The sequence below is a fragment of the Triticum dicoccoides genome, chromosome 1B, assembly GCF_002162155.2.
Source record: "Triticum dicoccoides isolate Atlit2015 ecotype Zavitan chromosome 1B, WEW_v2.0, whole genome shotgun sequence".
NCBI lineage: Eukaryota > Viridiplantae > Streptophyta > Magnoliopsida > Poales > Poaceae > Triticum > Triticum dicoccoides.
Window position 1 is genome coordinate 617,411,506 of NC_041381.1, and position 15,979 is coordinate 617,427,484.

A 15,979-nucleotide genomic window follows, 5' to 3' on the forward strand; every position below is an offset into this window, starting at 1 on the left:
CGCGACCCCGACGCCCCAGCCCACCCCAGCCGCCGCCAAACCCTAGACCACCTCGAGCCCCGTGCCACCCCAGCCGCCACCGGACGCCGCCGCCGCCGGGGACGCCGCCGCTGCCAGAGTTGACCGCCGCCGCCGCCGTTTTTTCCGGTTTATTTCGGTAACCCTAAATCTAGATCCGGTTTTCTATTTCTGATTTATTTTTCGTTAGATCATTTTTTCGACGGTTTATTTATTTTGCGGATGTTTGTCCGTACATTCATTTTAACGAATGGTTTTCACCATTTAGCTGCAGACAGCGAACGTTCGTTCGTTAGCCTGTTCGTCAGTTTTTTCTTTTTCTAGGGTTTTCCGCGATTATTTTCTATCGCGATTTCAGAACCGATTTTCGTTTTAGTTCATCTTTTCGCTCGTTTATCGGAATCAGGCGATTCAAGCGCCTAGAGTTTCATCTCGAAGCCCTCTTTCTGTTTAACCAACTCAAACTAGTTTTTGCTACTGTAAAACTTGACTTAAGTCTAGATTAGTAATCAAAACTTGTTTCTTTCGTAGCTTGAGTTTCGTTGCTTCGTTTGATTTGATTCTTTTTGCAAACCAGAGTTCTTAAGTTGAACTTTCTGGTTAGATCTCTTATTTGAGTTTTTACCCATGCTTATATTTGAGTTCTTATTGTATGCTTGTTTGTTTGTGATAGAATACCTGGAGTGCGAAGCATGCTACTACGAGTCTCTAGGTTTCACGGATCATCAGCAAGGCAAGTAACACTTTGATCATACCTCTTTACTACCCAGTTTTATTGCATTAGATCAATTCCGCAAACAAATACATGGTTAGGATCTGATTAATATGTGGGTTTTGGGAAGTAGATGAGGCAGTTACTTCTACATTGCTTATATATTGCTATGCTATTCTTGTAGACGTGGATTGGGTGAGTGTATCCATGACATATGTGAGATTGTTAATTAATGGTTAACTTAAGGTGGCTACTTTAATTCACATCTGGGTGGATTGAGGCACCTGGGGAACCCAGTGTTGCCTGTATTTTTGAAATCCCGGGGTACCGTGTGATTCTCCTATGGAGCGCCACCCACGCTCAAAGGGATCATAAGATTATTCATGCTAGAAACTTCCGTGTGCAGCCACAAGCTATTACGGGCTCTAGCATAGTTGAGTGCGTTGCAAGACCTCTTTCAGTGGTGGGCTAGCAGATGTAGGGGAAAGTAGGTGTAACTGTCCACCTGGAGTAAAATGTTATTGTTTCTGAAAGACCGTGTCTCGTTTCTCCAACCATGGATGTATTCGAGTCTTGTGGGAAAAGTGCGCAAACCTCTGCAGAGTGTATAAACTAATCATGGTTAGCCGTGTCCCCGGTTATGGATGTTTTGAGTATCTAGTTCCTGATTGTCATGTGAATCACAACATGTTACTTAAATTAATTTTGATTGGGTTAAATGATGATGCTTAATTGGGATTGAGTTGGAGGAAACTTCCCAATGTTTAACAACCACCATGATAGTTAAATAAAATTTATTCATTTGTTGTAGTGAAAAATTGGCTTTATGCAAAATTTTAACCATAGAGCTTTCCACCAGCCATATATGCATGTAGTGATAGCATTATCTTGTTCATTACTCTCTATGTGTTACATTGCCAGCATATTCCATGTGCTGACCCGTTTCGGGCTGCAACGTTCATGTTGCAGACTTTTCAGACAACGAGTAAGGTGCCTTAGGTCGTGATCTTTCACTCAGTGATGCCGTTGGAGTTAATGGACTCACTTTATCTTCCAAGCCTTCCGTTGTTATCGTTATTAGATGGCCTTAAGACATATTTATTGTAATAAGTTCTCTTTTGAGACATTCGATGTAATAAGTGTGTGATTGCTACTCTATTATAAATCCTTGAAGTACTGTGCGTGTCAGCATTACCGATCCAGGGATGACACTGATGCACAGAGATCAGACTGTTTGAGGTCTGGTCGCTACAAGATGGTATCCGAGCACACGCTGACTGTAGGACACGAGCACTAAGCTAAATCCCTAGATAATTACTCTCTTCTCATTTCTAACTTCTCTGCTTTTCTATTCTTTAGGATGGCGGATGCAAGGAACAAGTTCACGCAACCGGATGAAGATACACCTTTTGGACGCCACTTGAAGGAAGTCACCAGATACCTGAACATCGGAATACCAAGCTTCACCGGGACCTACATCACCACTATACCAGAAGAGGAGCATTGGATGATTCGAGTTCAAGTTCCAGGAAGGACGTTCATGCCAGTCACCGAGCCCATAGAGTTTTCCTTTGATGCACCAACCCGGAGTCTAGGAAAGAGCATGGCATCCCACATCACCATGGGACGCATTGGAGAAGTTTACCACAAGGATCTCAAGGATACTATCTACCAGATTTGTGGGCACCGACATGAGCAATGGGAGATGATCAGCACCAGGAAGGATAGATCTATTACAGCTTTCATCCAGGAGTTAAACCAGCACATTTGTCGCTAGGAGAACCGAATGTGCGCAGGCATGATATATCTGAAGAAGGCTATGACCAGGGTCACGGAGCTGGAAGAGGAACTCAAGACCACACGCGATGGATATGAGGAGGAAATTGCAACATTGTTGGAGAAGAATGACGACATGATAAAGAATATCGGAGTATTCATGGGAGACCCCACGCCAGGAGGAGAAGACGACGATTCCACCTGTGCGGTGAAGTACATCATCATCGACAACACCGAATCGGACCCTGGAGATAGTGATGATGACTATGTTGATGAAGCTGGAGCAGATATCATGGAGTGTTTGACCGATCAATTTTTCTAGTCGACCACCATAACTATAGCAGTATTCCCCCATGTATAAAGCATAGTCCGAGCACTTTTGTAACAATAGTTAGACCGCTTTTATGCCATTATTTGAATTGATTGAAGTGATATTGTGTGTGTATCTCTCATGAGCATATGGGTAGTGTTTTCCCTCTAGATATATTTCTATTCTGTTTTCTCATCTTTTCTAAACCCTCAGATTCCTCCGAGATGCGACAATGGATTTGCTTTTCCATCGGAGCTCACCCAGTTGACCCAGCAGCAGAATGCATTGATGCATATACTAGTCCAGAATCAGAATCAGGGAAACAACAACAACAACAACAACTCACCACCACCACCCCTTGTTGATCACTTAGCCCGTTTCGTAAGGCTAAATCTGCCGGTGTTCTCCAGTAGCATCGAGCCGATAGTTGCAGATGATTGGCTCCGCAAGATTCGAAGGGAGTTTACCACTGTAGGATGCACAGATGCGGAGAGGGTGTGTTTTGCCACACATCAGCTTGATGGACCCGCAGCATCATGGTGGGAGAATTTCACAGCCACTTACCCTATTGACACTGTTACATGGGACCAGTTTCAGCAGGGTTTCCATACTGCCCATGTCTCAGCAGGAGATATGGCCATGAATAAGAGTGAGTTTCGGAATTTTCGCCAAGGAGGACGTACAGTTGGCAAGTATGTGGATGATTTTAGTAAGCTAGCACGTTATGCCCCAGATGACGTTGCTATGGATGCAGCTAAGCAGGAGAAGTTTCTGGAAGGACTGAATGATGAGTTGAGCATGTAGTTGATGGTGGCAACCTTCAACAACTACCGGGAGTTGGTAGATAGAGCTCTCATGATTGAAAGGAAGCAGCAGCAGATTGGCAAACCGCAAGAGGAAGTATGGACAAGGGAATTACAATTCTGGAGCTCATCAGAAGCCTCGTTTTACCCCGAACTCGGGAGGACCTTTTCAGCATAACAATGGAGGTCACAACCACAATGGAGGAAGTTCGCACAACCATAGTGGCCCCAAGAATGGCAATGGGAATGGAGGAAGCAACAACCAGAACCGTACCAACCCATCAAGAAGCCAAGAGGGATCTAAGCCACATTACCTGTTTCAAATGCCAGAAGACTGGACATTATGCCACTGAATGTCCTGAAGCAAAGAATGGTAATGGCAATGGAAGCTCTGGGAAGAATCCCAACCCTTTCAATAGGGGACAGGTGAACCACGTTAACGTGGAGGAGGTAGAAGCCCAGCCAGATGTAGTAATAGGTAAGTTTTTGGTTAAGTCATTTACTGCAATCGTCCTTTTTGATACTGGTGCATCGCATTCATACATATCAAGGGGATTTGTGGATAAGTATAAATTGCCCACCAAAGTTCTTAGAACACCTATGTTAGTAAGCTCACTAGGAGCGGAGTATATGGCAAGCCAAGGATGTTTTCAGATGCCATTGACCATAGGTAGGCATGTTTTCCCCTCAGACCTGATAATTTTGGAGTCGCAAGGTTTGGATGTGATTCTGGGTATGGATTGGCTATCGATGCATAGAGGAAATATCGATTGCGCTAGTAAGTCGATTTTGCTCACCAGCCCAGAAGGAAGAAGGATCAAGTATGTATCCCGGCATGAGCCGAAGAGGACTCAAGTGAATTCCTTATCAGGAGTTGTACATGAGGAAGTACCAGTGGTGAAGGATTTTCCTAACGTATTTCCGAAAGAGTTGCCAGGCATGCCATCGGATAGAGACATTGAGTTTTTGATTGAGATGTTGCCAGGCACAGGGCCAATATCTAAGAGACCGTACAGGATGCCCGCAAAGGATTTGGAGGAGATTAAAAACCAGATTAAGGAGTTACTGGATAAAGGCTATATGCACCCAAGTTCGTCACCTTGGGGATCACTGGTGCTTCTAGTGGAGAAGAAGGATGGATCATTGAGGATGGTTGTTGATTATGGTGGATTGAACGAAGTGACAATCAAGAACAAGTACCCACTGCCGATGATCAATGACTTTTTTGACCAATTGCAAGGAGCTAAAGTATTTTCCAAGATCGATCTGCGATTAGGGTACCACCAATTGAAGATTCGAGAGCAGGATATACCTAAGACAGCTTTTACCACAAGGTACGGGCTATACGAGTATACCGTTATCTCATTTGGTCTGACTAACACACCTGCCTAATTCATGAACATGATGAACAAGGTATTTATGGAGTTTCTGGATAAGTTCGTCGTGGTGTTCATTGATGACATATTGGTCTACTCCAAGAATGAAGAGGAACATAAGGAGCATTTGCGTTGGTACTTGGGAAGCTCGGAGAACATCAGTTATATGCCAAGTTCAGCAAGTGTGAGTTTTAGTTGAACGAAGTTGGATTCCTCGGACATCTTATATCCGGAGAAGGAATAGCAGTAGACCCCACCAAGGTTGTCACTGTGACAAATTGGGAAGCACCCACGTCAGTTGGAGAGACCCGGAGTTTTCTTGGACTCGCATGATACTACCGGAGGTTCATTGAGAATTTCTCAAAGTTGCAAAGCCCATGACGGAGTTGTTGAAGAAGGACACCAAATTCAAATGGACTGAGGAATGTGAGGCCAGTTTCTAGGAGTTGAAGAAACGTTTGGTTACATCATCGGTGTTGATTCTGCCAGATTAGTGCAAGGATTACGAAGTATATTGCGACGCTTCTCGTCGAGGACTTGGAGCGGTGCTTATGCAGGAGGGAAGAGTTGTTTCTTATGCCTCATGACAGCTCAAGCCCCATTAGTTGAATTATGCTACACATGATTTGGAGTTAGTAGCCGTAGTGCATGCGTTGAAGACATGGAGACATTTTCTCAACGAAAACCATTGTGAAGTATACACGGATGACAAGAGTTTGAAGTATATCTTCACACAGAAGGAGTTAAATCTCGGTTAAAGGAGATAGTTGGAAATCATGAAGGACTATGATATGAGATTGCATTATCATCCCGGAAAGGCTAACGTAGTAGTCGATGCGTTGAGCCGCAAGAGTCATGTCAATACACTCATGACCGGACAGTTACCCAAGGAGTTAGCAGAAGAACTTCGTGAGCTATGTTTGGAAATAGTTCTGAAAGTCTATGTAGCAGCATTGGAGATTAAGTCTACTTTGATGGATAAGATCAGAGAAGCTCAGAAGACTGACAAGGAGATTGCCAAGATAAAGGAAAGGATGAGCAAAGGAAAAGCTAAGGGATTTCGTGAGGATGAACATGATACTTTATGGTTTGAGTGTTGGAAATATGCCCTAGAGGCAATAATAAAATGGTTATTATTGTATTTCCTTGTTCGTGATAATTGTACCGTAATACATGTGTGAATACATAGACCACAACATGTCCCTAGTGAGCCTCTAGTTGACTAGCTCGTTGATCAATAGATGGTTATGGTTTCCTGACCATGGATATTGGATGTCATTGATAATTGGATCACATCATTAGGAGAATGATGTGATGGACAAGACCCAATCCTAAGCATAGCACAAGATCGTGTAGTTCGTTTGCTAAAGCTTTTCTAATGTCAAGTATCATTTCCTTAGACCATGAGATTGTGCAACTCCTGGATACCGTAGGAATGATTTGGGTGTGCCAAACGTCACAACGTAACTGGGTGGCTATAAAGGTGCACTACGAGTATCTCCAGTGTCTGTTGGGTTGGCACGAATCGAGACTGGGATTTGTCACTCCGTATGATGGAGAGGTATCTCTGGGCCCACTCGGTAATGCATCATAATAATGAGCTCAATGTGACTAAGTAGTTAGTCACGGGATCATGCATTATGGAACGAGTAAAGTGACTTGCCGGTAATGAGATTGAACAAGGTATTGGGATACCGACGATCGAATCTCGGGCAAGTAACATACTGATAGACAAACAGAATTGTATACGGGATTGACAGAATCCTTGACATCGTGGTTCATCCGATGAGATCATCGTGGAACATGTGGGAGCCAATATGGGTATCCAGATCCCGCTATTGGTTATTGGCTGGAGAGGTGTCTCGGTCATATCTGCATGGTTCCCGAACCCGTAGGGTCTACACACTTAAGGTTCGGTGACGCTAGAGTTGTTATGGGAAATAGTATGTGATTACCGAAGGTAGTTAGGAGTCCCGGATGTGATCCTGGACGTCATGAGGAGTTCCGGAATGGTCCAGCGGTGAAGATCGATATATTGGATGAAGGGTATTGGAGTCCGGAAGTGTTCCGGGGGTACCAGGCTATGGCCAGCATGACCGAAAGGTGTTTCGGGAGCCCCGACAAGTGTTGGATGGCCTCATGGGCCAAAGGGGAAGGGGCAAACCAGCCCACTAAGGGGTGGTGCGCCCCTCACACCCTTTCCCATGTTATTTGGGGAGGTGGGGCGCCTCCACCTGGCTTGGGAGGCAATCCTCCACCTGCTTGGCTTGGGGGGCATGTCTCCCTAGGATTTTCCCTAGGGTGATCCAATCTGCTTGGCCGCCGCCCCCTAGGGGAAACCCTAGGGCGCCTCCCCCTCTCCCCTTGCCCCTATATATAGTGGAGGGGTGGGAGGGCAGCCGCGCCCTTGCCCCTGGCGCAGCCCTCCCCCTCTCCAACTCCACCTCCTCCTCGGTAGTGCTTGGCGAAGCCCTGCCGAAGAACTGCAAGCTCCACCACCACGCCGTCGTGCTGCCAGAGCTCTCCCTCAACTTCTCCTCTCCCCTTGCTGGATCAAGAAGGAGGAGACGTCCCCGGGCTGTACGTGTGTTGAACGCAGAGGCGCCGTCCGTTCGGCGTTAGATCGGATCTTCCGTGATTTGAATCGCCGCGAGTACGACTCTCTCATTCGTGTTCTTGTAACGCTTCCGCATCGCGATCTTCAAGGGTATGAAGATGCACTCATCCTCTCCCTCTCTTGTTTCTAGAATCTCCATAGATTGATCTTGGTGATGCATAGAAAATTTTGAATTTCTGCTATGTTCCCCAACAGTGGCATCATGAGCTAGGTCTATTGCGTAGATTCTATGCACGAGTAGAACACAAGTTGTTGTGGGCGTTGATTTTGTTCAATATGCGTACCATTACTAGTCCTATCTTGTTTCGACGGTATTGTGGGATGAAGTGGCCCGGACCGACCTTACATGTACACGTACGTGAGACAGGTTCCACCGACTCACATGCACTTGTTGCATAAGGTGGCTAGCGGGTGTCTGTCTCTCCCACTTTAGTCAGATCGGATTCGATGAAAAGGGTCCTTATGAAGGGTAAATAGCAATTGGCATATCACGTCGTGGTTTTGGCATAGGTAAGAAGTGCTCTTGCTAGAAACCTATAGCAGCCACGTAAAAACTTGCAACAACAATTAGAGGACGTCTAACTTGTTTTTGCAGCATATGCCGTGTGATGTGATATGGCCAAGAAGGATGTGATGAATGAAATATATGTGATGTATGAGATTTATCATATTCTTATAATAGGAATCACGACTTGCATGTCGATGAGTATGACAACCGGCAGGGGCCATAGGAGTTGTCTTTATTTATTGTATGACATGTGTGTCACTAAATAACGCCATGTAATTACTTTACTTCATTGCTAAACCGTTAGCCATAGTAGTAGAAGTAATAAGTTGGTGAGACAACTTCATGGAGACACGATGATGGAGATCATGATGATGGATATCATGGTGTCATGCCGGTGACGATGATGATCATGGAGCCCCAAAGATGGAGATCAAAAGGAGCAAAATGATATTGGCCATATCATGTCACTATTTGATTGCATGTGATGTTTATCATGTTTATGCATCTTATTTGCTTAGAACAACGGTAGTAAATAAGATGGTCCCTCATTAAAATTTCAAGAAAGTGTTCCCCGTTGCGAAAGTTCGTTGTTTCGAAGCACCACGTGATGATCGGGTGTGATAGATTCTAACGTTCACATACAACGGGTGTAAGCCAGATTTACACATGTGAAACACTTAGGTTGACTTTACGAGCCTAGCATGTACAGACATGGCCTCGGAACATAAGAGACCGAAAGGTCGAGCATGAGTCGTATAGTAGATATGATCAACATGAAGATGTTCACCGATGATGACTAGTCTGTCTCACGTGATGATCGGACATGGCCTAGTTGACTCGGATCATGTATGACTTAGATGACAAGAGGGATGTCTATCTAAGTGGGAGTTCATTAAAAAATCATTAGATGAACTTAATTATCATGAACATAGTCAAAAGGTCTTTACAAATTATGTCGTAGCTCGCACTTTAGTTCTACCTTTTTAGATATGTTCCTAAAGAAAATTTAGTTGGAAATTGATAGTAGCAATTATGCGGACTGGGTCCGTAAACTGAGGCTTGTCCTCATTGCTGCATAGAAGGCTCATGTCCTTAATGCACCGCTCGGTGTGCTGAACCTCGAGCGTCGTTTGTGGATGTTGCGAACATCTGACATACACGTATTGATGACTACGTGATAGTTCAGTGCGTAATGTTAAACGGTTTAGAATTGAGGCACCGAAGACATTTTTGAAACGTCTCAGAACATATGAGATGTTCCAAGAGCTGAAATTTGGATTTCAGGCTCGTGCCCACGTCAAGAGGTGTGAGACCTCCAACGAGTTTCTTAGCCTACAAACTAAGGCAGAAAAGCTCAATCGTTGAGCTTGTGCTCAGATTGTCTGGGTACATCAATCACTTGAATCGACTGGGAGTTAATCTTCTAGATGAGATAGTGATGTTTCTCCAAAGTCACTGCCACCAAGCTACTAGAGCTTCGTGATGAACTATAACATATCAGGGATAGATATGATGATCCTTGAGCTATTCGCGATGTTTGACACCACGAAAGTAGAAATCAAGAAGGAGCATCAATTGTTGATGGTTAGTGAAACCACTAGTTTCAAAGAGGGCAAGGGCAATAAGGGATACTTCATGAAACGGCAAATCAGTTGCTGCTCTAGTGAAGAAACCCAAGGTTGAACCCAAACCCGAGACTAAGTGCTTCTGTAATGAGGGGAACGGTCACTGAAACAGAACTACCCTGGATACTTGGTAGATGAGAAGGCTGGCAAGGTTGACAGAAGTATATTGGATATACATTATATTAATGTGTACTTTACTAGTACTCCTAGTAGCACCATGGTAATAGATACCGGTTCAGTTGCTAAGTGTTAGTAACTCGAAACAAAAGGCTACGGAATAAACGAAGACTAGCTAAAGGCGAGGTGACGATATGTGTTGGAAGTATTTCCAGGGTTGATGTGATCAAACATCGCACGCTCCCTCTACCATCGGGATTGGTGTTAAACCTAAATAATTGTTATTTAGTGTTTGCGTTGAGCATAGACATGATTGGATTATGTCTATCGCAATACGGTTATTCATTTAAGGAGAATAATGGTTACTCTGTTTATTTGAATAATACGTTCAATGGTCTTGCACCTAAAATGAATGGTTTATTGAATCTCGATCGTAGTGATACACATGTTCGTGCCAAAAGATATAAGATAGCAATGATAGTACCACCTGCTTGTGCCACTGCCATTTGAGTCATATTGGTATAAGATGCATGAAGAAGCTCCATGTTGACGGATCTTTGGACTCACTCGTTTTTTAAAAGTTTGAGACATGCAAACCATGTCTATTGGTATGTGCGCATGAAGAAACTCCATGCAAATGGTTCGTTTGGACTCACTTGATTCTAAATCACTTGAGTCATGCAAATCATACCACATGGGCAAGATGACTGAAAGGCCTCGTTTTCAGTGAAATGGAACAAGAAAAAAACTTGTTGGAAGTAATGCATTTTGATGTGTGCAGTCCAATGAGTGCTGAGGCACGCAGTGGATATTATTATGTTCTAACTTCACAGATGATTTGAGTAGATGCTAAGCATATTTACTTGATGAAACACAAGTCTGAATTATTGAATGGTTCAAGTAATTTCAGAGTGAAGTTGAAGATCGTCGTGACAAAAGGATAAAATGTATATGATACGATCATAGAGATGAATATCCGATTTACGAGTTTGGTACACAATTAAGACATTGTGGAAATTGTTTCACAACTAATACCGCCCGGAACACCATAGTGTGATGGTGTGTCCGAACATCATAGATGCACCCTATTGGATATGGGGCATACCATGATGTCTCTTATCGAATTACCACTATTGTTTATAGGTTTGGCATTAGAGACAACCGCATTCACTTTAATAGGGCACCACGTAATTACGTTGAGATGATACCGTGTGAACTATGGTTTAGAGAAACTTAAGCTGTTGTTTCTTGAAAGTTTGGGGCTGCGACTCTTATGTGAAAAAGTTTCATCCTAGTAAGCTTGAACCCAAAATGGATAAATGCATCTTAATAGGTCACCCAAAACAGTTGGGTATACCTCCTATTTCAGACCCGGAAGCAAAAGTGATTGTTTCTAAAACGGGTCCTTTCTCGAGGAAAAGTTTCTCTCGAAAGAATTGAGTGGGAGGATGGTGGAGACTTGATGAGGTTATTGCACCATCACTTCAACCAGTGTGTAGCAGGGCACAAGAAGTTGTTCCTGTGGCACCTACACCAATTGATGATAGTGATCATGAAACTTCGGATCAAGTCACTACCAAACCTCGTAGGTCGACAAGGATGCGTACTACTTCAGAGTGGTACGGTAATCCTGTCTTGGAAGTCATGTTGCTAGACAACAATGAACCTACGAGCTATGGAGAAGCGATGGTGGTCCCGGATTCCAACAAATGGCTAGAGGCCATAAAATCCGAGAGAGGATCCATGTATGAAAACAAAGTGTGGACTTTGGAAGAACTACTTGATGGTCGTAAGGCTGTTGGGTACAGATGGATTTTAAAAGAAAGACGAATAATGATGGTAATTGTCACCATTAAGAAAGCTCGACTTGTCGCTAAGATGTTTTCCGACAAGTTCAAGGAGTTGACTACGATGAGACTTTCTCACTCGTAGCGATGCTAAGAGTTTGTTGGAATTATATTAGCAGTTAATGCATTATTTATGAAATTTTGCAGATAGGATGTCAAAACATTGTTTCCTCGAAGAGTTGCTTGAGGAAAGGTTGTATGTGATAAAACCAGAAGGTTTTTTCAATCCTAAAAGATGCTAACAAATATGCAAATCTCCAGCAATCCTTCTAAGGATTGGAGTAAGCATCTCGGAGTTGGAATATACGCTTTGATGAGATGATCAAAGATTTTGGGTTTATACAAAGATTATGAGAAACTTGTATTTCCAAAGAAGTGAGTGGGAGCACTATAGCATTTCTGATGAGTATATGTTGTTGACATATTGTTGATCTGAAATGATGTAGAATTTCTAGAAAGCATATAGGGTTATTTGAAAGGTGTTTTTCAACAGAAAACCTGGATTAAGCTACTTGAACATTGAGCATCAAGATCTATAAGGATAGATCAAAAATGCTAAATAATACTTTCAAATGAATACATACCATGACAAGATTTTGAAGGAGTTCAAAATAGATCGGTAAAGAAGGAGTTCTTGGTTGTGTTATAAGGTATGAGTATTGAGTAAGACTCAAGACCTGACCACGGCAGAAAAGAGAGAAAGGACGAAGGTCGTCCCCTATGCTTTAGACGTAGGCTTTAAAGTATGCTATGATGTGTAACGCACCTCAAGTGTGCATTTCCATGAGTCTTTCAATGGGTACAAGTGTGATCCAGGAATGGATCACAGGACAGCGATCAAGGTTATCCTTAGTAAATAGTGGACTAAGGAATTTTCTCGATTATGGAGGTGGTAAAAGAGTTTGTCATAAAGGGTTACGTCGATGAAAACTTTGACACTAATCCGGATGACTCTGAGTAGTAAACCTGATTCGTATAGTAGAACAATTATTTGGAATAACTCCAAATAGCGCGTGGTAGCTGCATCAACGAGATGACATAGAGATTTGCAAAGCACACACGGATCTGAAAGGTTCGGACCCGTTGATCGAGATATGATCAAACCCCATGGGTGTTGATTCATTACAATCACATAGTGATGTGAACTAGATTATTGACTCTAGTGTAAGTGGGAGACTGTTGGAAATATGCCCTAGAGGCAATAATAAAATGGTTATTATTGTATTTCCTTGTTCGTGATAATTGTATATTGTTCATGCTATAATTGTATTAAATGGAAACCGTAATACATGTGTAAATAGATAGACCACAACATGTCCCTAGTGAGGCTCTAGTTGACTAGCTCGTTGATCAATAGATGGTTATGGTTTCCTGACCATGGACATTGGATGTCACTGATAACGGGATCACATCATTAGGAGAATGATGTGATGGACAAGACCCAATCATAAGCATAGCACAAGATCGTGTAGTTCATTTGCTAAAGCTTTTCCAATGTCAAGTATCATTTCCTTAGACCATGAGATTGTGCAACTCCCGGATATCATAGATGCTTTGGGTGTGCCAAATGTCACAACGTAACTGGGTGGCTATAAAGGTGCACTACGGGTATCTCCGAAAGTGTCTGTTGGGCTGGGACGAATCGAGACTGGGATTTGTCACTCCGTATGACGGAGAGGTATCTCTGGGCCCACTCAGTAATGCATCATAATAATGAGCTCAATGTGACTAAGTAGTTAGTCACGGGATCATGCATTATGGAACGAGTAAAGTTACTTGTCGGTAACAAGATTGAACGAGGTATTGGGATACCCACGATCGAATCTCGGGCAAGTAACATACCGATAGACAAAGGGAATTGTATACAGGATTGACTGAATCCTCGACATCGTGGTTCATCTGATGAGATCATCGTGGAACATGTGGGAGCCAATATGGGTATCTAGATCCCGCTATTGGTTATTGGCTGGAGAGGTGTCTCGGTCATGTCTGCATGGTTCCCGAACCCGTAGGGTCTACAAGCTTAAGGTTCGGTGACGCTAGAGTTGTTATGGGAAATAGTATGTGGTTACCAAAGGTAGTTCGGAGTCCCGGATGTGATCCCGGACGTCACGAGGAGTTCCGGAATGGTCCGGCAGTGAAGATCGATATATTGGATGGAGGGTATTGGAGTTCGGAAGTGTTCCGGGGGTACCAGGCTATGGCCAGCATGACCGAAAGGTGTTTCGGGAGCCCCGGCAAGTGTTGGATGGCCTCATGGGCCAAAGGGGAAGGGGAAAACCAGCCCACTAAGGGGTGGTGCGCCTGTCACACCATTTCCCACGTTATTTGGGGAGGTGGGGCGCCTCCACCTGGCTTGGGAGGCAATCCTCCACCTGCTTGGCTTGGGGGGCAAGTCTCCCTAGGATTTTCCCTAGGGTGATCCAATCTGCTTGGCCGCCGCCCCGTAGGGGAAACCCTAGGGCACCTCCCCCTCTCCCCTTGCCCCTATATATAGTGGAGGGGTGGGAGGGCAGCTGCGCCCTTGCTCCTGGCACAGCCCTCCCCCTCTCCAACTCCACCTCCTCCTCGGTAGTGCTTGGCAAAGCCCTGCCGGAGAACTGCAAGCTCCACCACGACGCCATCGTGCTGCCGGAGCTCTCCCTCAACTTCTCCTCTCCTCTTGCTGGATCAAGAAGGATGAGACGTCCCTGGGCTGTACGTGTGTTGAACGCGGAGGCGCCGTCCGTTCGGTGTTAGATCGGATCTTCCGCGATTTGAATCGCCGCGAGTACGACTCCCTCATCTGCGTTCTTGTAACGCTTCCGCATCACGATCTTCAAGGGTATGAAGATGCACTCATCCTCTCCCTCTCTTGTTGCTAGAATCTCCATAGATTGATCTTGGTGATGCATAGAAAATTTTGAATTTCTGCTATGTTCCCCAACATCGAGGACCGCGTATATGTGCCTAATGATCAGGAGATCAGGAAGTTGATTCTGCAAGAGGCCCATGATTCGCCGTATTCGATTCACCCAGGAAATACCAAGATGTATTTGGATTTGAAGGAATATTTCTGGTGGACCGGAATGAAGAAGGATATTGCGGAGTATGTAGCAGTTTGTGATGTATGTCAGAGAGTGAAGGCAGAGCATCAGAAGCCAGCAGGATTGCTACAGCCATTGCCGATAGCCGAATGGAAGTGGGATAAGCTAGGCATGGATTTTATCATGGGATTGGCCAGGACTCGTTCAGGCTATGACTCGATATGGGTTGTAGTCGATCGTTTGACGAATGTAGCTCACTTCGTCCTAGTGAAGACCACTTACACCAGTGCTAAGTTGGCAAAGATATACATGACCATGATCGTATGTCTGCATGGAGTTCCGAGGACCATTGTATCGGATAGAGGAACCAAGTTTACCTCAAAGTTCTGGAATCAGTTGAACGAAACTTTGGGTACCAGGCTAGAGTTCAGTACAGCCTTTCATCCATAGATAGATGGACAGACAGAGAGAGTCAATCAGATTCTGGAGGACATCCTGAGAGCTTGTGCACTAGATTATGGATCTAGTTGGGATGAAAATTTACCATATGCAGAGTTTTCTTACAACAATAGCTACCAATCCAGTTTGAAGATGGCCCCTTTCGAAGCTTCGTACAGAACGAGGTGCAGGACACCGTTGTTGTGGGACGAGGTTGGAGACCGTCAGTTGTTTGGACCAGATTTGATTAAAGAGTCTGAAGAGAAGGTTAAGTTGATTCGTGATAGACTTAATGCAGCCTAGTCCAGGCAGAAGAGCTATGCGTATTCTAAATGCAAGGAGACAGTTTACGAAGTCGGAGACAGAGTTTATCTTCGTGTGTCCCCACTTTGAGGAGTTAAGCGTTTTGGAGTTAAGGTAAAGTTAGCACCATGTTTTATGGGACCATACAAAGTTTTGGAACATATGGGAGAAGTTGCTTACAAGTTAGAGTTGCCCGAAGGATTGTCAGGAGTTCACGACGTGTTCCATGTTTCTCAGTTGAAGAAGTGCCACGCAGAGATGGCTGATATTCCTCTGAAAGATACCGTGCCACTGGAAACGATTCAGCTGGATAGCAATTTGACCTATGAGGAGAAACCAGTCAAGATTATCAAGTTTGCCAGCCGAGTCACCCGCAGTAAAGTTATCAAGTTCTACAAAGTTCAGTGGAGCCACCATACCGAAGATGAAGCCACCTGGGAACAAGAGGAAGACCTACGGAAGGACCACCCTCACCTATTTTCTAGCCAACCCGAATCTCGAGG